The sequence below is a fragment of the Apium graveolens genome, chromosome 9 (genome assembly GCF_009905375.1).
Source record: "Apium graveolens cultivar Ventura chromosome 9, ASM990537v1, whole genome shotgun sequence".
In the NCBI taxonomy this organism is placed as follows: domain Eukaryota; kingdom Viridiplantae; phylum Streptophyta; class Magnoliopsida; order Apiales; family Apiaceae; genus Apium; species Apium graveolens.
In genome coordinates this window covers 8,621,362-8,644,099 of record NC_133655.1, presented here as the reverse complement: position 1 = coordinate 8,644,099, position 22,738 = coordinate 8,621,362, and the positions used below count along the sequence as shown (strand labels likewise).

At 36.1% G+C, this 22,738-nt stretch overlaps 1 non-coding gene across 1 annotated transcript; it reads right to left on the bottom strand.

The window, feature by feature from the left end:
- Nucleotides 1-21,040: 21,040 nt before the first annotated feature.
- On the bottom strand, nucleotides 21,041-21,147 carry LOC141688188 (small nucleolar RNA R71). The gene has a single exon (XR_012561648.1). It is a non-coding gene; the product is annotated as a small nucleolar RNA R71 (small nucleolar RNA).
- Nucleotides 21,148-22,738: the final 1,591 nt, after the last annotated feature.

Genomic DNA, 22,738 nt, shown 5'->3' with positions numbered 1-22,738 from the left:
CCAGTAAGAAAAAGTTTGAGCCAGTGGATTATGAGCAAAAATACTTTGAGCTGCTCAAACAAAAGGAAAGGACTTTCATAACACAAGAAAATGACTGGGCAGCAGATGGTCTGGATGAAGATGTCAGCTATGTCAATCTAGCCCTAATGGCCAAGTCTGATGAGACAGAAACAAGCTCTTCAAGTAATTCGGTAATTACTACAAACCTTGCACATTTATCTAAAGATGAGTGTAATGATGCCATAAATGACATGTCTACAGAGTTATATCATTTGCGTGTTATACTTAAGTCTCTTACTAAAGAAAATGCTAAAATCAAAGAAAACAGTCTGTTTTTGAATGATAGAAATAATGTGCTTGAGTCTCAGTTTATTGATTTTGAAAAAATTAAGAATTGAGTGTAAAATTGCCAAGGAGGAATTAACTGAGTCCTTGAAGAAAGAGGAAATTTTAAAGAAGCAGCTCGAGCGTGAACAAGAGGTGATTAAAGCTTGGAAAACATCCATGGATGTCCATGCTAAAATTACTAAAGTTCAAGGAATTGAGTCTTTCTGTGATGAAGCCTGGAAAAAGAACAAAGAGAAACTAGAACCTAATTTGATAGATGGAGTGCTTACAGATGTAGACTCGACGGATGATGAGGATCATCCGTCGGATAACAAAAAGTGTTATCCGTCGAATGATGAAAATCCTCATCCGTCGGCTGTGAGCAAGCCTATCAGTAAAGCCAAACTTATTAAGCTGAATGAGAAGTATGGGTCTGTTTCAAAGAACTTTGTTTCAGGAGAATCAAGTCAAGTTAAGAAAGGGAAAAAGGCTAATGTTGGTCACATGACTGTCAAACAGTTAAGTGACAGACTTGAAAAGATTGAGGTAAAAACAGAGACCAAAAAGAAAAACAATAGGAATGGTAAAGTAGGGATTAACAAACACAATAACTACACACCTGATAAATATGCTCCTAGAAAAGTCTATGTCCAGTGTGGTAGTGTAAATCATTTGTCTGTTATTTGCAAATCTACCATGCCTACTTCCATGTATGTGCAACCTCTATTTCCTAACATAAATGCCATGCCTCCCATGCCTGTTAATGCTATGTCTACACAGAACATGAATGCACAGTTTGCTAATATGTCATTTGCACCTAATCCTTATTATGCTGCATATAGTATGCCATAAATGCCATTTAGCATGCCTTACTGGAATAACATGTTTGCACATAGCATGCCATTTCATGTTAGTCATAATATGCATGATAATTCTGTTGAAATGAATGGTTTCAAAGGCCCAACTCAAATGACTAAGGATGAATCTGAAATTCCTAAGTCAAATGAGATAAAGCCTAAGAAATAAAAAAAAAGCTAACAAGACAAAATCAACTTGATTTGACTTTGATGTGTGCATAGAAACAGAAAGAATCTTTGGTACTTGGATAGTGGTTGTTCAAGACACATGACTGGTGATTCTACCCTGCTCACAGAGTTTAAGGAGAGAGCTGGCCCAAGTATTACTTTTGGAGATGACAGCAAGGGTTATACTGTGGGATATGGCTTGATTTCAAAGGACAATGTCATCATTGAGGAGGTTGCCTTAGTGGATGGTCTCAAACACAACTTGTTGAGTATCGGCCAGCTTTGTGATAAAGGCAACTCAGTAACCTTCAATTCAGAAGCTTGTGTTGTGACTAATAAAAGAAGCAACAAAGTGGTTCTCACTGGTGTGAGAAAAGGAAATGTGTACCTAGCTTATTTCAACTCATCTAATGCAGACTCTGTAACTTGTCTTCTCAATAAAGCAAGTCAGGATGAAAGTTGGCAATGGCACAAGAAGCTATTCCATTTAAACTTCAAGACCATGAATGAGCTAGTGAAGAAAGAACTGGTTAGAGGCATTCCTCAAGTGGAGTTTTTTAAGGATGGACTGTGTGATGCCTGCCAAAAAGGGAAGCAGATTAAAGCATCATTCAGGAAGAAACTTGATTCAACAATTGAAGAGCCTCTGCAACTGCTTCACATGGATTTGTTTGGACCAGTCAATGTATTGTCCATCTCAAGGAAAAGATTTTGCCTAGTAATTGTAGATGATTTCTCAAAGTTCTCTTGGACATATTTCCTAAAGTCTAAAGATGAGGCTAGTGAAATCATCATCAATCACATAAGGCAAGTCAATAATCATCCTGATTTCAAGGTTACAAGAATCAGGAGTGACAATGGAACTGAGTTCAAGAATTCTGTCATGAGAGCATTTTGTGAGGAAAATGGGATTCTGTATGAGTTTTCAGCAGCAAGGACTCCATAACAGAATGGAGTAGGGAAAGGAAGAATAGATCACTTATTGAAGCTGCAAGGACAATGCTTGAAGAATATAAACTGCCAACATATTTCTGGGCTGAAGCTGTAAATACTGCGTGCTACACTCATAATATTTCTTTGGTTAATCAAGCCAGATGCATGACTCCCTATCAATTGTTCAAAAACAAGAAGCCAACTCTAAATTTTCTTCATGTCTTTGGCTGCAAGTGCTATATTCTGAGAAATCAAACTGATCAGAATGGGAAGTTTGATGCTAAAGCAGATGAAGGAATTTTTGTTGGGTATGCTGTTGGTAAAGCATATAGAGTCTACAATCTAAGAACCAACATTGTTGTGGAATCAATACATGTTGTGTTTGATGATAAAAAGATTGAAGGACTGAAAGATGGAGATTACCATGAGAGCCTCAAATTCGACAATGTGGAGATGGTTAGTGATGACAGTGATGATGAAAGTGATCAAGAAACAGTATCTAAGGATAATGCAGATAAATCGACTACCAATGAAGCACAAAACTCAAAATCTGTCGAGTTGCATAATGCTTCATCCGTCGGGAGGCAATCTGTGTTATCCGTCGGGAGACAACCAGCTTCATCCGTCGATACTCAAAATTCACCATCCGTCGGGTTATCAAAAGGAGCAGGAAGTCAAGATAGATCACCTATAGGAAGTTTCCCTTTCTCAAATCAAAGTTCCACAAATTCAGGGGGAGTTTCTAACAATCAAAACTCAATCGCATATCAAGACAACAATGAGGTTTCTTCATCTAGAGCTAATCTACCTCAACAAAGGAAATGGACAAAAGATCACCCCTTTGAGCTTATCATTGGTGATGTTTCTTCTAGAGTTCAAACAAGAAGAGCAACTCAGGAAGAATGTCTATACAGCAGCTTTCTTTCCAAGGAAGAACCAAAGAAGGTAGAAGAAGCTTTGTTGGATCCTGATTGGATTTTAGCTATGTAGGAGGAGCTAAACCAATTTGAAAGGAATAATGTATGGAAGCTGGTGCCCAAGCCTAAAGGAAAGAATCCAATAGATACCAAATGGGTATTCAGAAACAAGATGGATGAAAATGGCATAGTAGTCAGGAACAAAGCTAGATTGGTTGCTAAGGGCTATTGTCAGCAAGAAGGAATAGATTTTGATGAAACATTCGCTCCTGTTGCAAGACTTGAAGCCGTCAGAATCTTCTTAGCCTATGCAGCCCATGCCAATTTCAAGGTCTATCAAATGGATGTCAAAAGTGCCTTTCTGAATGGAGATTTGGAGGAAGAAGTCTATGTCAGTCAACCTCCTGGCTTTGAAGATCCAAATTTTCCAGAACATGTCTATTATCTTTTGAAAGCACTTTATGGACTGAAGCAAGCACCTAGAGCCTGGTATGACACTTTATCAAAGTTCCTTTTGGAAAATCACTTCACAAGAGGTATTGTAGATAAAACTTTATTTTTCAGAAATGTTAATGGCTCTAGTATACTTGTTCAAATTTATGTAGATGATATTATTTTTGGCTCTATATATGAGAAACTTTGCAAAAAGTTTGCCAAATTGATGCAAAGTAAGTATGAAATGGGTATGATGGGAGAACTAACTTACTTTCTTGGCTTACAAGTTAAGCAAGTTAGTGATGGAATATTCATTAGTCAAACTAAATATATTTTTGATCTTATAAAGAAGTTTGATCTAATGGATTGCACATCTGCAAAAAACTCCCATAGCCACTGCAACTAAGCTTGAATTAAACACTACTGAAAAGTTTGTGGATATTTCAAGTTATAGAGGCATGGTTGGCTCACTTCTGTACTTAACAGCCAGTAGGCCAGATATAATGTTTTCTACATGTTTATGTGCTAGATTTCAGGCTGATCCTAGAGAATCTCACTTAATAGCTATTAAGAGAATTTTCAGATATCTCAAGGGAACACCAAATCTTGGCATTTGGTACCCTAGAGATTCTGGTTTTGATCTAACTGGTTATTCAGATGCAGATTATGCAGGTTGTAGAATTGATAGAAAAAGTACAACAGGAACCTGTCAATTTCTAGGAAACAAGCTTGTGTCCTGGTTCAGTAAAAAGCAAAATTCAGTTTCTACTTCTACAGCTGAAGCTGAATATATTGCTGCTGGTAGTTGTTGTGCACAGATCTTATGGATGAAAAATCAATTGCTAGACTATGGTTTGCAAGTTGAAAGGATTCCTATTTTCTGTGATAACACAAGTGCAATTGCCATCACTGAAAATCCAGTACAACATTCAAGGACAAAGCACATAGATATCAAGTACCATTTCATAAGGGAACATGTAATGAATGGTAGTGTGGAACTACATTTTGTTCCAAGTGAGAAGCAGCTTGCAGATATCTTTACCAAGCCACTGGATGAATCCACCTTTTCAAGGTTGGTAAGTGAGTTAGGTATGCTTAATTACTCTTAATCTATCTGAGTTAATTTGCAAGTTAAAATGCAGCCAGAAATTTAATTGATTTTTCAGTCATAGATGAGATTTTGGCTTAGTCAAAATTTACATCTCGACGAATGATCCTTATCCATCGAGTTTGATCATCCGTCGATATATTATTTGCTAATAAAAATCAATTATGTTTCTGGATTATTTTATGTCTCGACGGATAACAGTTTATCCTCATCCGTCGAATTGCCTTAATCTCAGCCGTTAATTCCCTGTACATTATCCATTGAGTATACTTACAGTTTATAAGCATAACACGACAGATAATGGGTAGAATTTTTACAGTTTATTTTTAAATGGCTATTTTATGCAATTTTTATTGGTTACTTCATTTTACTTTATTATTTTTATCAGTTATTTTTTAGATAGTATAAAAGCTTATTTCATTGCAATTGCTTTTCTTTTATCATTCTCAATTCAACTGCTCTAATTTCATTATCTCCCTAAGCACTTACTCTCTTTCTCTTCAAGCTCTTATTCTCTAACAATGGCACATGTTGTAAAGATTATGTCTCAAACTGGGTTCATTTACGAGAAGAACAATTTCACCGCACTAGTGAACAAAGGTATTCAGCAATCTGGAGACTATCACAAGATGATGGACTTTGTGAAGAGTTGCAAGCTCAACTATGCCATGCTGGAATCACCCACAATCTTCTGTGAAGTTGTTGAAGAGATGTGGACCACTTCTACCTACAACTCTACAGATAAGACCATCACTCTAACCATTAAAGGTAAAGAATTCTGTATCAATAGTCATATAATAAAAGCATGTTTCAAAATTCCTGATAACAATATGACTTCACCACACACTGACACTGATATAATCAATATGCTTAATTTCATGCACTATGCACTCCCTACTTCTAAACTGAGTGATATTAGGAGAATGGGTCTTAGGAAAGAGTGGAGTTACTTGTGTGATGTAGTTACAAAGGTTTTAGGTCAGTAATTTTGATTCAGTGAATATTTCCATGCTTAGCATACTCTACATGCTAGTTACAGATAAATTCTACAATTTCAGTGACCTTGTCTTGTTTGAGTTAGGTTTTAAATTAGGAGAGTTAAATAAAAGAGGTAAGAATGTGTATTATGCTAGATTTCTTATGTTATTAGCTAACCACCTCTGTGAAGAGATTGTGCTTGAGAACCCTAACAACAAACTAGATTGTTGGGTTCAAGAGAGAAGGCTCATTGCATATTTGAATAGGGCCAATCATCACAAGGATGTGCCAATGTTCTATTTTCCTGTAATGCAAACACCGCAGGTAAGTGAGGTAAGTTCACCTATCCCTTCAACTAATCCAACCTCCACAATTTCTTTGAGTTCAAGTGTGGCTATGGCAACTGTGTCAATGACCAAACAGTTGCCTACCAAAGCTTCCAATCCTACAATTATTTCAAAATCCAAATCAAAGAAAGCCCCCTCTGGTATCTCCCAAAAGATGCCAGTTGAAAAATCCACTAAAGCCAAAGAGGGGAGTGTGAAGGAGGGTAAGTTAGGTGAGGGAAGGGGTGAACATAAAAGAAACCCCAAGAATAAGGTTGGAGAGTTGAGTGAATCCCAGCCTAGCCACACTGTAGTTTCCCAACAAACTGCAGTGCTTAAAAAGGACAAAAGCTCATTTCTAGCTGCATCCTCCCAAAAGGATGTAGCTATTGAACAAAGCTCTCAACCAAGAGCACAGGCCAAGAGGGTTAGGGACACAAGCTCACCCCAAACTTATACCAGAAAGAAGAAATCAAAAACCTTTGTGGATGCACAGGGTACACACACTGTGCAAACTGGTGCTAAAGACACAGTCACTGCACCTTCACAAATTCAGTTTGATGTGGCTCTAATAAATGTGGAGTCACAGCCAAAATCTCTAGTTATAGAAGCACCTCAAACACCAAACTCACCAACAAATTCTCTGGATGTGGATATGATAAACACATCAATTCCTGATTCCCTTTCTTTAACTCTGTTGGGGAAGCCAAAATCTAGTGCAAGTGAGCATCATCTTTTAGATGATTTGTTGGCTCACTTGCCAATTATTTCATGAACTGTTGTGTCATCTGTGCCTAAAATATATTCAATCAGCACAGAGTCAACAATAGTTTCTATTCCCAGCTCATTCATTTCTACTCTCTCGACAGATATTGCTCATCCGTCGAGTAGTGATTGTATCCCGACGGATAAGCCTAACAGCAGTTATCCATCGGATAACAAAACCACTCACTCGATGGATATCACTCATCCGTCGAGTATCTCTGCACAACTTCAACTTCAATTATTTCAGGTGTAGAAGATTTAGTGGTTGTACAGTCACTCTTAGGATTTAGAGAGAAGAGTGTTTTGAGTGAGAGTCTGGGTTGCTCCCAGGAAAAAGGAGAGGAAATGAGTGAAAATCTGTAATCCATTTCTTCAGGATTGGCAAAAGAGAGTGAGAGGAGTCCCACCTTAGTAGGTGAAGGTGAGGGTGTGAGGGTGGGGAGCCAGGGTGAGACCTTGATGCAACAGAAAAGAGAAAATGAGAGAAATACGTGTACTGGAGCAATAAGGATGGATGTTATTGCTAATGAGTCAATGAATGTCCAGGATGCAGATAGGGAAGGACTATCTCAGCATCCTAAAGCTGTTATAGATTCCACTTCCCTTGATGTTGAGGCATTTACTCACCCTGTTCCAGCTTATCAACTTATAGCTGAACAGGGCAATGACAATGCAGAAAGGATGCTGAATTTGGTGCATACCACACAGTCTATAATGAGAGCTAAGGATGCCATCACATCTTTGCCTTCTACAGCTGGTGATCTGGACTATGAGACTGGTGGTTCAACTGATTTCTTTGGAGATGGGAGTGGGGACAGTGAAGACGAAGTAATGGATATAGGGGGAGAAGTAGGCTCAAGTTCAAGGTCGGGTATGCCATCATGGGCATTCTCAAAGCACTGTGATGAGCATTACTTCAAGATAACCCTGATCCAATTAATCAATTAGACCAATATTGCTCTTCAAATCACTACCAATGCCAGCACCAAGAAGCTTCTTCAGGCACATCTAGCCTCCCTGCAACTTCAACAAATCAAAGGCTTCCAGCATGCTAGAGATGTGAATACTATGAAGAATGATATTGAGGAGATGAAAAAGGCTATTTCATACAGGATAGACTCTAAATTTACAGAAGCTGCAATGCTTGACATCAAGAGGCAATTAAGGAAAAATTTTGAGCTGTCAACCAAGATAGATGCCTTGGACACAAGAATGTCAGCCATGGAAGCATCTTTAACTGCCATTCATCTCCATCAAGCCCAACAGACTGATCTACTTTAAAAACTGGTGGCTACTCAAACCCCCTCCTCTGCTCAATTTGATGATAACAAAAAGGGGGAGAAAGGATCAAGTGAGGGGGAGAGGCTTCAAATTCAAATCACTAAAGTAATTGTACCTTCAATTACTATCTCAAAGCCATCAGTTACAGATAGTATAGATCTGATCAATGCAGCAGCAACCAACTTAAGAGCAGCTGATAAGGAAAAGTTGAGTTTAGTCAACTGGGAGAAGATTGATGAGGAAATACAGAAGAAGTTTGAACTTGTCAAGGATCCAGTTAAGTCAGCCATCCATCACTCTCAAGTCAAGCAAATTAGTATGAATGAGATGAGCATGAACTATCTGGAAAGAGGACAGTCTTCCTGCATCAAATCTCCAAAGGCTGAAACAATTCTTAAACCAAGGGTAAACTACTCAAAATCATCATTGAAAAATCCTTTTGACACTGTGTATGAGACACATAAGCCTGATGAGAAGAATCTTCTGTCAAGATCAATTGCTTTATACAAAGATCCAGATGATTCAGCTTCCAAAAGGAGAATTGCCAAGATTTTCAAAAATGGGAAAGAAATTTGTGTGGTGGCTGGACATCCTCAATTTGCTCAAGCAAAGAGAGAAGAAAAGGCTAGATTGAAGCAGGAAAAGAAGCAAGCTGCTCTGGATGCTAAAAAGACTAAACAAAAGAAAGAGCAGATTGCTATCTTGGCCAAGCTACATGCTGAAAATTCATCACAACAAATTTCTTCTCAACCAACTGAAGCTATTGAATCAAAGAAGCAAGTTGAACAACAGAAGAAATCTCCAAGAAATAAGGAATTGGCTAAAAGAACTAAAAGGAAACTGGATATTGTTGACAAGGAATTGGAAGATCAATTTCCTAAGGAATTCACACCATCTGCAACTCAAGCATCAAAGCCCTCTGTGGTATTTAAAGATATCAGGGTGGTGGATCCCTACAGGAATATTCATGGTGAACCTATTGTGCCCAAGGATGAGCCAATAGAATGGGACAACATACCAATTCCTGACTTCAATCTACCAATCCTTAGCAAGCCAAAAAGAACAAAGTCAAGAGCAGTCAAGAAAGTGAAGCTGTCACCTCTCAAATCCAAGTCTCAAGTCAAAGCTCAATCTAAAGTCAGTAAGGGAGACTATTTGTACTTGTGTGACATCAAAGAATTTTCTTATCTAAACCTCTATCTGGATGAACTAGATGAAGTGAGAGGAATTGATGCATACAGAAACCTACCTGAAAGGTTAGTGTTCAAGTACAAAGGAGGAAAGGAGATTCAGTGGCCTCTTCACAGGATCCTTCAAGAAAGCCAAGCTGTACTGATTAATGTTTATTCATCCTTCAAGAAGAACTTTGGGTTTAACATTACTGCAAGAAGATTGGTATTGAAGAAGATTGAAGAACTAAGGAGTGTTAGAGCTAAAGATGCACTCCCAAAGACTCTAATCATCCCTTACACAGGGAGAAGAGTGCATCTAAGGCCCTACTGGCTGATGGAGTTCATAGATGACAAAGGTGTTAGAAGATTCTTCAGATTAGAAGACCAATTGAGCATCTCTAGCAATGAGACTCTTTTGGAAATGCAAGGAAAGCTAAATCTCTCAGAAGCTGATGAACTGGAATTCCACAGGCAGCTCCAAAATCAGATTGAGGAAAATAACAGAATGCTTGGAAAGAGATCCAGACCTTCAAGAAACTACACAAATCTGCTCAGGCTAGAGGAGCATCTTGAAAAATGACTGTGAGCAAAACTTTGTACATTTTTGTTATTTGAAGCACTTTTCAGTAATATCTACTTTCTCTTAAAGTTATATTTCTAGGGTGTTTTGTTATCATCAAGTATCTCTTAATTTATGGCTATAATTCCAGTAGACATAAATTGGGGGAGATTATTGTGTATATGTTGTGTACTTGATGATTTCATGAACAAAACACCTTAGTAGATTTTACTTAGTGAAATAATGTAGCACTCGACGGATAAGATTTATAGTCCCGACGGATGACTCATTATAGTCCCGACGGATGATGACTTATTATCCATCGAGTGAGTAGCTTATGTAACAATAAGTCTGTAGCACATTTCTGTATTCACCATTGTATAGATTCTGTAAGTAGTATTCAAGTCATGTTGACTTTAACTAGATATGCAGAATAGGTTGATGAATTGTACATAGATGATGTCTTGTAATTCTGCATAAATGAAATGAAGTTAAGTGCCATTTTGCTACCCGACGGATAACCTACAATGAAGTCGACGGATGATTAAATAGACAACCCGGCGGATAATCAATAACTCGACGGATGATCATGAACCCGACGGATAAAGAATTCAAATATCTATTGACAGTGACAACACAGTCACATGCGTCGAGTGGATGCAAATGGAATGTGGTAGCCTATTCAACTGGGTTTTTGTGAACAAAGAAGCATTGTCATTTCCATGCTATTATGAAGATATTCAAAGATGCTGGAATAGAGTAATGAAGTAGCATTGTAATAGACTAGATAGTTTTTATTTTATTATCTTGTCTTATTACTTTGTAATCTTGGTGATATATAAACCAAGTAGCAGCAACTAAGACAATATCGATCTAAGCAAGAAAGCAGAGAAACATTTGTAAGCAGGATTCTTTGCATTTCTCTGCAGTCTTAAAAGTTCAATTGTTGTAAGCAGCTGTGAGCATTTCTGCACAAAGGGTTCTCTCGATATATAATATATATCTCTGGTAGAATCATTCAAATCCACCAGAAAGTTTTTAAGGACTCTTGTTTTTAATTATTTGTGTCTTGATTCACTTAAGTTTTTATTCCGCATTGTGTTAATCAATACACTTATATTTATATTTGAGTTAGAACATTTTATTTCAAGAAAAAGTTTTAAGAATTCCATTCAACCCCCCTTCTGTAATTTTTGTCATATTGTTAAGGGACTAACACTTCTATTCATCGATCACTTGCTTTCTTTTTCTACACTTCAGTTCTATTTACTGATCATTTGCTTTCTTTTCTATGCCTCGCTTACGCTGCTAGAAATCACAAGTATCTATCAATATTCAATCTCATATTATTCTAATCGTCACATACACGTCATACGCTTTTATCTACCCTTCGTTTTACCCAAATCCGATTTACAGAATGAAAGTTATAACAAAAACCATCAAATAATAACCATATAGGCATATAACACATTAATCAGATAGCACATAGCACATAGCATGCAAGCTATTTGATCAAAATAATTTTTCAAATGAGATTCGGGGTTAAAATGATTTTCCAGGTATTTAATACGAATTTCTGAATATTTTTCGGAATTAAAACGGGTCTCCAAATCATTTTATAATTAAATAATAGGGTTCGAACACCCGAATCTGACTTTAAAATAATTAAATAATAATAATTGAGCCTTGAAAATAATTTAAAATAACATTTTAAAGCTCGAAACTATTTTTCAGAATTTTTAAATCAAAAAAGAATAATCAAATCTAATTATTAAATTAATTAATAATTAATTAATAAATTAATATTAAATTTATCGATTAATTAAAATAATTAAAAAATAATTAATATTAATTAATAAAATAAATCAGATTTATTTTCAAATAAATAAATAAATAAAAACAGTTTTTCCGAATTTTAAAATAACAAAATATTATTTTTAAAATATTTTTAAACAGAAGGGACTGAAATGCAATTTATACGAAAGTTGGGTGATGAAAATTGAAGTTTCACCACCACCTTCAACCTCCTCCAGCGGCAGCCATGGCCGCCGCCACTAAGCTCGTCGGCGGCAACTCTAAACTGTCCAGAACTCGACAAAAACGAGCAGATCAGAAGAACTCGACGAGACGAACTCAATTATGCAAATAAAATCACCAAAAACCTCGTCGTTTGGCTGGAAAATCGGGTCAAACTTCGCCACCAGCGAAGCTTCCCGAGAATCCGGGGAACGATTCTGGCAGCGGTTGATGAAACCAATTACATCATTGAAATCCTATCTTCAAGATCTATCCATTGGTATATACTAGACCTTCCCAGAATTAATGAATCAAAAAGCCCTAATTTTTGATTGAAAACATTGAAGAACATTCATAAGCCCTAATTCGAGAATCAAACAGCAATTTCAACATGTTATTGAACTCCAAATCAGTCATATAATATACCAAAATGATCAGGATAAAATTATCTACATGATTCAAGCATCAAATCACACAAACAACATCGACGTCAAAAATTCCTCTTTTAATCATTATAATTTGAAATAAAATAAATAAATAAGATCAAAACCTTGATTTCTGCACTAAGATGGATGGTTGATTCCGAAAGAGCTTTTCGAGAGCTTTGATTCGGTATATGGCACGCTCGATTCCGAGTTCGATAATGCCTTCGAATTTGAGTTTGATTTTCAAGAACGCGACGATTAATTAGGGTTTTCTCTGTATTTTCTATGTTTTTACTGATTGATTATGAGTATACGAATAAAATGAAATAAATAATAGGCTATTTATATTTATGGATTATTTATACGCGTTGGATAATACAGGCTATTTATAAATAAGTTACTTAGCCGCTAAGTAACTGCAAAAATGATCCGTTTTGGATAATATCAAAACTTTTGGATCATTATCAAAACTTTTGGATAATTGTCAAAACCGGGCATCTTATAATTCACTTTATATGAAAATAATGTAATCATATCCCGTCTTTCAAGAATACGGGTTTTGTTGATCTATCGAAATAATTATCATATCGAAAATTTTGCGCCGGGACGCGTACGGGTCAAACCGTACTCCGGATTGAAAAAGTCAAAACATGGAAATTGTCCAGAATAATCAGATTAGGTCAGGAAGGAGTTTTCCGAAGAGTTTCGGATTGTAAAAATGTAAAAACGGTGGAAGTTGAACGATTCCCGGCTCTATAAAATAGTTTTGTAATTATTCAGAAAATAATTAATAAATTCATTAATTATTATAAAATCATATAACAGTCCAAAAATTATCAGAAAAATATCACAAATATCTATATTTTATTCTGGACATATTAAAATTAGCATACATATACTTTATCACATATAAACATCCACATATCAACACCCATCATCAGATAATTCACCAAAAATCATTTAATAATCACATAATAATTATTTATTGATAAAAATAATTACACGCTATATCCCGGATATTACAAGTAACAGGATGTGTCTGATTCATCAATAGGTTGGAAGCACCAACTGTTTATTGAAATGCCTAAATGAGGTTATATCACCAGAAATAATGACTGTCACCGGAGGCGATGACTATGAAACATGGAGGTAGGGATGCATCTTGGGAAAAAAAATTGGTGGCTTGTGTCTTTCTATATTATGTCTGCACACAAACTATTTGTGTAAATAACACAGTGAAATCCTGTTGAGAGAAAGACAACAAAAATGATGGTGGTGACCGGAAATAATGGAGGTAGCGAAAAAGTGGTTGGAAAGGAACTTAAAGCTCTGATGCCATATGAAAACTTAATGCACAAAGTGTGTGAATGTTTATGTGTATATACCTGCTGATCAATGTAAGAGAAGAAAGAACTCTTGTTTAGTGCTTGTCAAGCTTGTTATCTTTGATACATGAGAAGGACTGATTTATAGACTACAAAATGTGTAAAGGAATATGTTCCTTATTTAATAATACTAGTGAACTTCCTAACTACTAGTTGTTGGACTACTACTTCTATATACTATATTTAGACTTTGTGTACAAAGGAAATAGCTGTAAAAATATCATATATATTTATCAAATTCAAAAAGAAAATGATTTTTATGATAAAGAAGGTGGTTCTTCACTTAAACTGATGAAAAATTCTACTGAGGAAATCAGTGAAAAATCCATCCAGGAGGAAGTGGTTACAATGCCGGGCATATATCTTCCATGCATAACACCATTTCTGGTTAAGAAAAATTCTAGCGATGAAGAGCCATAACTTGCAAATACTTGAAAAGGTGGTGTCATAAACAAAGGAAAAAAGAAGAAAGATAATTTCAAATCAAATGTAAAGTTTGAATTTGACTTGAATCAACTTTCAAAAGAATAAAGAAAATTGTAAGGATGCTTGTATCAAGTTGAATTTGAGAATTTTTTTATGTGTATTATTGTTATTCAAATCAACATAATTATGGTAAGTTTTAAATATTGTGCAATTTAAATGCAGGGGCAAATTAGGAAAAGTAAGAAATATTTAATGTGACTAGAAGTACTTCTTAATTATTGTGCAAACACCTAAAACTACATATGTAATAAAATAGAGGGAGTACAATAATAGTGTCTTGGTCCGCTCCTTACATAAATTAAAAAATATATATTGGCTCGTAGAGTAAGTCCAACAGTTTTTTTAAAACATCTTCAAGAAGCTCCCCAACAAGCTCCTAAAGCTAAATTTTGAGGAGGATGGAACAAAAAAAAACTCCAACAAACTCCTAAAACTTCTTCAAATATTTAAGAGTCCCCTCATCCGCTTCATATTTAACGTTCTCTCTCCTCTCCCTACTCAAATTTTAATTAATATAGTCACTTCCTTTCAATTATCTACCAATTTTCCATTTCTTTCTTACAATATTGTAAGATATTTAATATTAAAATTTAGCTTAAGAGGCATGGATAGAGATATTGTTGGAGATAGCAGTAAATTTTGTATCATAAATCATTAGAGGCAATACCTGATAAAAAAAATCATTAGAGGCAATATTATATATTTTTAGCAAAAAATTTAAGATCCTCTTAAAATTGCTCTTATATAAGCTCTTAAGTTTAACTATAAGGAGGTCCAACAACTTCATTATATAAACTTTTAAGTCTAATTATAAGGAATTTGGTACAAAATGACACAGTCCACCAGTGTTTCACCAATGTTTTATACGTTCTCTAAATCACTAATACATGACCTTCATTACTTATTTTTAAAGAACTATCAGTACTATCTTATATCAATTTTATTTATAAAAAAATCATTTCTCTATCTTCTTCTTTTTTTCCTCTCTCTCTTCCTTCTGACTTTTGGTATATATCTTTTCAAATTTATTAATATAAAAATAATAAGTAATGGGAATAGGGATCATTGTTAGGGTTGAAATTCAAAATTATATTTGAAATTTTTAATAGTTAATCTTTTATATTATTTATAAAGAGACTACTAGCACACTGTTGGTGTTAGAATATGCCTTGAATCAGTAATTGCCCCAAACGCTAGGACTTCAGAGGTCTTGCTGCCCAGTCAATAAAATTTTCTCTTACGCCTATTTATGGTTTTTGTTTACATTTATTATAATCTTTCCTGCTTCCATTATAATATACCGGTATCAGAGCCTGATTCTAATTCTAGGGTTTGGATTTTGGTTCGGAGAGAAAGTTGTTTGGGATGTCTGGTTGTATTAACGTGAAGGTCAACAAATTTACTGAGAGAAATAATTTCAGTCTATGGCAAATAAAGATGCGTACCTTGTTAAAGTAACAGGGGCTTGGGGCGCCGTTGAACACGAAATCGGCTGCTTCTGGAAGCGCTGAGATGGCCAGTATCGAAGAAAAGGCACACTCAACAATTTTGTTTTGCCTTGCGGACTATATTATTAATGAAATTACAGAGGAGGATACCGCTTATGGTTTATGGTTGAAGCTTAAAAGTCTCTACATGACAAATTCTTTAACAAATAAGTTACTTCTAAAGCAATGTCTGTTTAGTCTACTAATGTATGAAGGTATGCCTCTTCGAGATCACTTAGATCAGTTAAATACAATTTTATTACAATTGTGTAATATTGATGTTAAAGTCGAAGATGAGGATGCTGCTTTAATTCTGTTAGTTTCTTTAACATTATCATATGAGAATTTTGTGCAATCATCTATTGTTGATAAAGATATTATTTCTCTCGAGGAGTTTAGATGTTCTCTTCATTCTAGAGGGTTGCGCCATAAAACTGCTGGTACATGTACAGATAATCAGGCTGTTGGGTTAGTAGCCAGAGGGAGTACAGGACATGGAAAGTTGGGGAAAATAAATCCAAGAAACCAGCTCCTAAGGGTTATAAATCTAATGATATCTGCAATTACTATAAAGAAAAGGTAAACTGGACATCGAACTGTCCCAAGAAAAATAAGTAATAGGATAAATTGGCGGGTAATGCTACAGGGCTGTTGTTGTAGCTAGTGATAATTTTGAAGAAGATATTGCTCTTGTTGCTACTAATCACACGCATCACTTGGATGTGTGGATTCTTGAATCTGGAGAATTTTACCATATATGTTCGTGTATGGAGTGGTTCACAACCTACGAGCTAGTAGATGGTGGAAAAATTTCTATGGCTAACAGTTTTGTTTATGAGACGGTTGGAATATGTTCGGTTAAACTTTGGACACATGATAGTAATTTTTGCACATTGAATGATGTTAAGCATGTCCCACTGATGACGAAGAATTTGATATCTTTGAGTAAGTTAGATAATAAGGGTTTCCGTTTTACAGGTGAAGGTGGAGTTCTACATGTCTGCAAGGATTCTGCAACAACTCACACTTTCGGACTATTAATTCTAAATCAAAACTAATACAAAATATAATTATTAATCCAAAATTCCATTACAATGGTGACTATTACAAAAGCGCAGCTAACGGAAGTCTAAAAGGAAATATACTCCAAACTTAAGGTCCTCGAACTTCAATGTTATCCAACTCGAATCTTAGGCGAAATCTGAAATATTAAAAGGATGAGCGGCGAAGCCCAGCAAACAACTACCGTCCAACGGCTCAAAGTAATATTTTTAAGTTTTTCGAAAACACAATTTAAACATGCTTGACACATAACATAGATCACACAAAATCACACATATATACGATAACAAGGTCAACAAAGATGCATACGATATAATCAATAACCATTATCAAAGTGAAGCACACAACATATTCTATAATCCATATAACCAAAATTCTTAATAAATCAGTAAATTTTAATAACAAATTCTTATATTTAGTTCCACAATCCTAAATCACACCTTATGCCACACTTTTCCAGTGACCGGAATCTTATACTTTATGACACACTTCCCAAGTGACCGGGTTCTAATTCTTATTCGATGGGGGGCTAGTTTACGTCTCTCGTCAAGTGAAACTAAAGCTTGACAAGGTATCGATGTGTTATGGAATGTGCACAAACTAGTTTTAAGTTCTGTGTATCACACTACCTAGTGATCGGGTTCTAATTCTTATATATGACTAAGACTGGGGATTTCTTTGAATTCGTTTCGTATCAGTCACATATCAATATCATACTTACGATAATCTAAACATATATACGAGCACATGAATCAAACAATATAAGATATGTTACACAACAGTATATAGGAATGAAAAGTTACTTACGAAACAACTATGAACATGTAAGCAAACAATATATACGGAGCAATGAAAAGTTTCTTATAGAACACCTAAGCAAACAAGTAATACGGGGCAACGAATAGTTACTTAGCTCAGTTACACAAACAAATAATACATGTTATGACATATATCAAATATTCAACAACCCATCAAACACGAAACATCTAAAATCTCGAACTTTTCCAATATTCCAATTCTGATCAGATCTTTATTTAGCCTTTTTGACCCTCTAAATGACGTTTTTTTGGAAAACTTAAAACTCAAAAGTTGTAGAGAACGAAAATAACTTTCCGAAAAGTCCAAGATCAACCAATTTTGACTTACGATTAATTTTTTACAAATTTTACAAGATTGTTAATTTATGATGAGAAGAGCCCTACAAATATTATGAATAAAAATGAGGAATATGGGTAGGATGTAATTATAATACTACAAATCCCTAATTCTGAACCTATATGTTATCCGTATTAAAATTCAATCCAAATTTTAGGCTCATTAGTCTAGTTCAATTTTAAATCCTAATCTATATCAAATTTTAATCCCTTTTTATAATATATTATTATTAAAAATTACGGATATTAAAGGTTCTGATTTGATTCTGAAAGGTGTTAAACATGGTACCTTGTATCTTCTTCAAGGTTCTACATTAACAGGATCTGTTATTGCGTCCTCTACGATTGAAGAGGAAAATATGACCAAGTTGTGGCACATGAGGCTCGGTCACATGAGTGAAGGGGGATGTAAATTCTGTCAAAAGATAATCTTCTTTATGGTCATAAGGTCACAGGTCTTGAGTTTGTAAACTTAGTGATTTTGGAAAGTTACATCACAACAAGTTTCATAAAGCAACACACAGAATAAAAGGCACACTTGATTATATTCATTCTGATTGTTGGGGTCCTTTCTGGGTGGATTCTTTAGAGGGTCACATACATTTTGTGTCAATGATCGATGATTTCTCAAGAATAACTTGGGTGTTCATCATAACGCATAAAGTGAAGCCTTTAAGATTTTCAAGCAGTGGAAGGCGCTAGTGGAGAATCAAATAGGGAAGAAGATTAAGAGGCTGTGAACTGATAACGGCCTGAAATTTTGCTCATCTGAGTTTAATGAATTCTGCAAGAATGAAGGGATTTTTAGGCATCATATAGTCATGGATACACCACAACAGAATGGTGTAGCAAAACATATGAATCAGACACTTCTAGACAGAGCTAGGTGCATGTTCTCTAATGCTGGACTGACTAGAAGATTTTGGGCATGGTTAGTATAATATGTTATCTGATTAATCGTGAAACTCACATACTTATCTCAAAAATCCTATTGAAAAATGGTACGGTAAGCCTGCTGATTACTCCGATTTAAGAGTTTTTGGTTGTACTGTTTATTATCATGTAAATGAGGGTAACTTGGAGTCACGAGCTAAAAAGGGAGTATTTGTAGGCTATGGAGATGGGGTTAAAGGTTAAAAAATCTGGTCTCTGTCTGAAAATAAGGTTTTACTGAGTAGAAATATAGTCTTTGATGAAAATTCTATGTTCATTTCTATTGTGAAGTCTATTGTTGTTTCAGAAAGTGGTGGCGTTGAGAAACATGTGGAACAGGGAGTAACTGTTAAGTGGCATTTATGTCCACTCAGAACATCCTATAAAGGCTTGAATTGGTGTTTTGTACTCGAATTGTTTGTGTTTTTTATGCATTTTTGTAGTGCTTTGCATTTCAGGCATAGATAAAGGAATTAGGAGATTTAGCATTATTTTGGTGCTAAAGTGGTGTTAGGAAGGTGCCTTGGATGTTCGCTCGTTGATCGCCATCAAAAATTAGCAAATAAAATAGAAGCAAGATTTTTTTCCAGAAGGTCAGCGCGCCCGCGCTATGATAGCGCGCGCCCGCGCCAGAACAACAGAAATACAGCGCGCCCGCGCTGGGATAGCGCGCGGCCGCGCCAGGCCGAATTCTGGGAATCCTGATTCTTGTATGATTCTGATTGTTGAAGGCCCGGGATGATTCTACAGCATATATAAAGCCTAAAAAAGACGTTTTTTATAAAAAGGAGACAAGAGAGAGCAATAAGAAGACCTAGAGAGTACAAGACGGCTACGGAGAAGAAGACTTTCGTATTCTTCGATATAGTTAATACTTTGGATGCTTATTTTCGATTTATCTTGAACCCTAGTACTCTTATATTATTTATTATCATTTTTTCATTGGAACCCATGGTGACGATGAGTTCGATTATGAACTAATCGTTATCATGGGGTTCTAACGGATTTACTTATGGATTTTTATAGTTAATTATTTTGATACTGAAGTGTGTGGTGATTGATTGATATCCTAGTATTGGTTGTGCTTGTTCATCTTATGTGTATAGCTAACATATCAGATAGCGTGTTAATCTCTATTGAAGCGACAGTGAATATAGAGTTTAGAACTTGCCATGCTAGCATAGGTTCATGTATAATTGTTATGCATTATTCGTAGGTAATTTTAACCATCTTACTTGCCCTATGTAATCACGATAGATAACTTGCGCATTAAACCTTTATGTTGTCAAATTCTATAGACATATAGGGTTTCAATATAATTGGTATCTATTCAGCTTCTATCTCTTTTGTGGATGTCTGGTAGTAGGGTATTCGTACAACGAAAGTTGGCATTTACTAGTACGTGTTATCTAATTAGTTGTCATCACCATTACATTCTAAGGTTAAGAACAATGACTTTGAATAAAGTAATAATGAAGTTAGAATCCCATGTTTGTCTCATATAGTTAATTGAATCAATTTTAATCTTAGTTAATTGCATGTTAGTTTAATCTTAGTTATAAACATCTCAACTTGTTATTGTCTTAGCATTGAGCGATATCCATACCATTGTTGCATAGGTGCATAATATTAAGTTAACTAAAAAGAGTCTCTGTGGGAACGAACTTGATTTATATCTTATATTACTTGTGAACGTGTATACTTGTATGTAATTTTAGCGCGTGTTTTCGCCCTAACAAGTTTTTGGCGCCGATGCGGGGACTCGGTGTTAATTTTTAGTTTATGTGCTTGACATCAGTGGTCGTTAAAGTTCACTGACGTGGATATTTTACTTACTAGTTACTTAGTCGTGTGTTTCAGGTACTCTAGTTTTTATTACAATGGGAGAACCAGCAGCAAATCTGAAAGCGTTGATGGATTTTTCTAAACCAAAGATCAATGACATTCAATCTAGCATTGCCAGGCCAGCTATCACAGCTAATACCTTTGAGATCAAGCCTGACATTATCCAGATGGTCCAAAATTCAGTACAGTTTGGGGGTTCTACAACGGAAGATCCCAATATGCACATTAGGGATTTCATCGAGATCTGTGACACCTTCAAGTTCAATAATATTTCCGAAGATGCCGTGAAACTTAGACTTTTCCCATTCTCTGAGGGATAAAGCTAAGAGCTGGTTACACTCTCTACCAGCTGGTTCCAGCACTACTTGGGAGGATCTTGCTCAGAAGTTTCTCTAAATTCTTCCATATGGCGAAGACAGTTGCACTCAAGAATGCTCTTACTCAATTTGTGCAGCAATTGGGAGAAACTCTATGTGAAGCTTGGGAGCGCTACAAGGAGATGTTTAGGATGTGTCCTCATCATGGAATGCCTAATTGGATGATCATCAATTGCTTTTATAATGGTTGGGGAGCACAGTCTAGACACATGCTCGATGCAGCATCAGGTGGAGCATTGTGGGCAAAAAACTATGAGGAAGCTTATGCTCTAATTGAGATTATGGCTGCGAATGAATATCAATCCAACCCAGAGATTGCCACAGGGCAAGATAGCAGGAGTTCTTGAAGTGGATACAGCTACAGCTACAACTGCTCAGCTAAAGGTGTTGTCTATGAAGATCGATTCTCTGGCTAACTATGGAGTTCATCAGAGGACAAATGTTTGTGAGCTGTGTGCAGGTTCGCATGCGACGGAGCAATGCGCTATATCTAGTGAATCAGCTCAGTTTGTGAGCAACTTTCAGAGATCGCAGCAACCAATGCCAGACACTTATCATCCTGACAACTGGAATCATCCTAACTTCAGCTGGAGCCACAATCAGAATGCGATGCAACGGCCATTTCAGCGGTTTGGAAACAAGCAATTCAATCCTCCTGGTTTTCAGCAACAATTTGCACCAAGATAACAACCCCAATTTCAACAACAAACTCATGGAGGTGCAGGTCTATCTTCGAATGAAAAATCTGAATTGGAGGAGTTGTGGCTTATGTGCAAAAACCAGGCTCTTATATGCCAAAGCCAGGCTATTTCTATCAAGACTCTGGAGAACCAAATAGGGCAAATTGCTAATGCCTTATTGAATCGACCATCAGGAATGCTTCCTAGTGATACAGAAGTCAATCCAGACAAGAGGGATATTAACGAACAAGTGAACGCCATCACCTTGAAGCCCGGAAAGGTCGCAAGCCCCCAATTTCTGCAAGAAGAAGAGTCTGAAAATTATGTCCAGAATGCAGATGCATCTGCACCTTTTCCAATCCAGAAAATGAGATTGTAGCTGAAAAAGTGGTGTAGAAGTATGCCGAGGTGGAATCGAAGAAGAAAGCTATTGAAAGCAATCCTCTTGAGGGTAATACAGGGGATAAACAGGTTTACCCACCTCCGCCATTTCCTAAAAGGCTTCAAAAGCATTAGTTCGACAAGCAATTTGCCAAGTTTTTGGAAGCTTTCAAGAAGCTGCATATCAACATACCTTTTGCTGAAGCTCTAGAACAGATGCTGAGCTATGCTTAGTTCATGAAGGGTATTCTATCTCGGAAGCTAAAACTTGAGGAGTTGGAAACTGTTGCTCTAACGGAAGAGTGCAGTGATGTGCTGCAACAGAAACTACATCATAAGCTTAAAGATCTAGGAAGCTTCACGATACCTTGCACCATTGGCAATCTGTCGTTACAAGTGTTTGTGTGACTTGGGAGCTAACATCTATTTGATGCCCTTGTCCATTTTCAAGAAACTTTGACTACCTGATCCAAAACCTGTGAACATGTCTTTGTAGTTGGCTGATCATTCCATCACTAATCCATGAGGAGTAGTGGAGGATATTTTAGTTAAGGTGGATAAGCTCATCTTTCCTACTGATTTCGTCATTATAGACTTTGAGGAGGATAAGAAGATTCCCATAATGTTGGGAAGACCATTCTTGGCTACAGGCCGAACTATGATCGATGAGCAAAAAAGAGA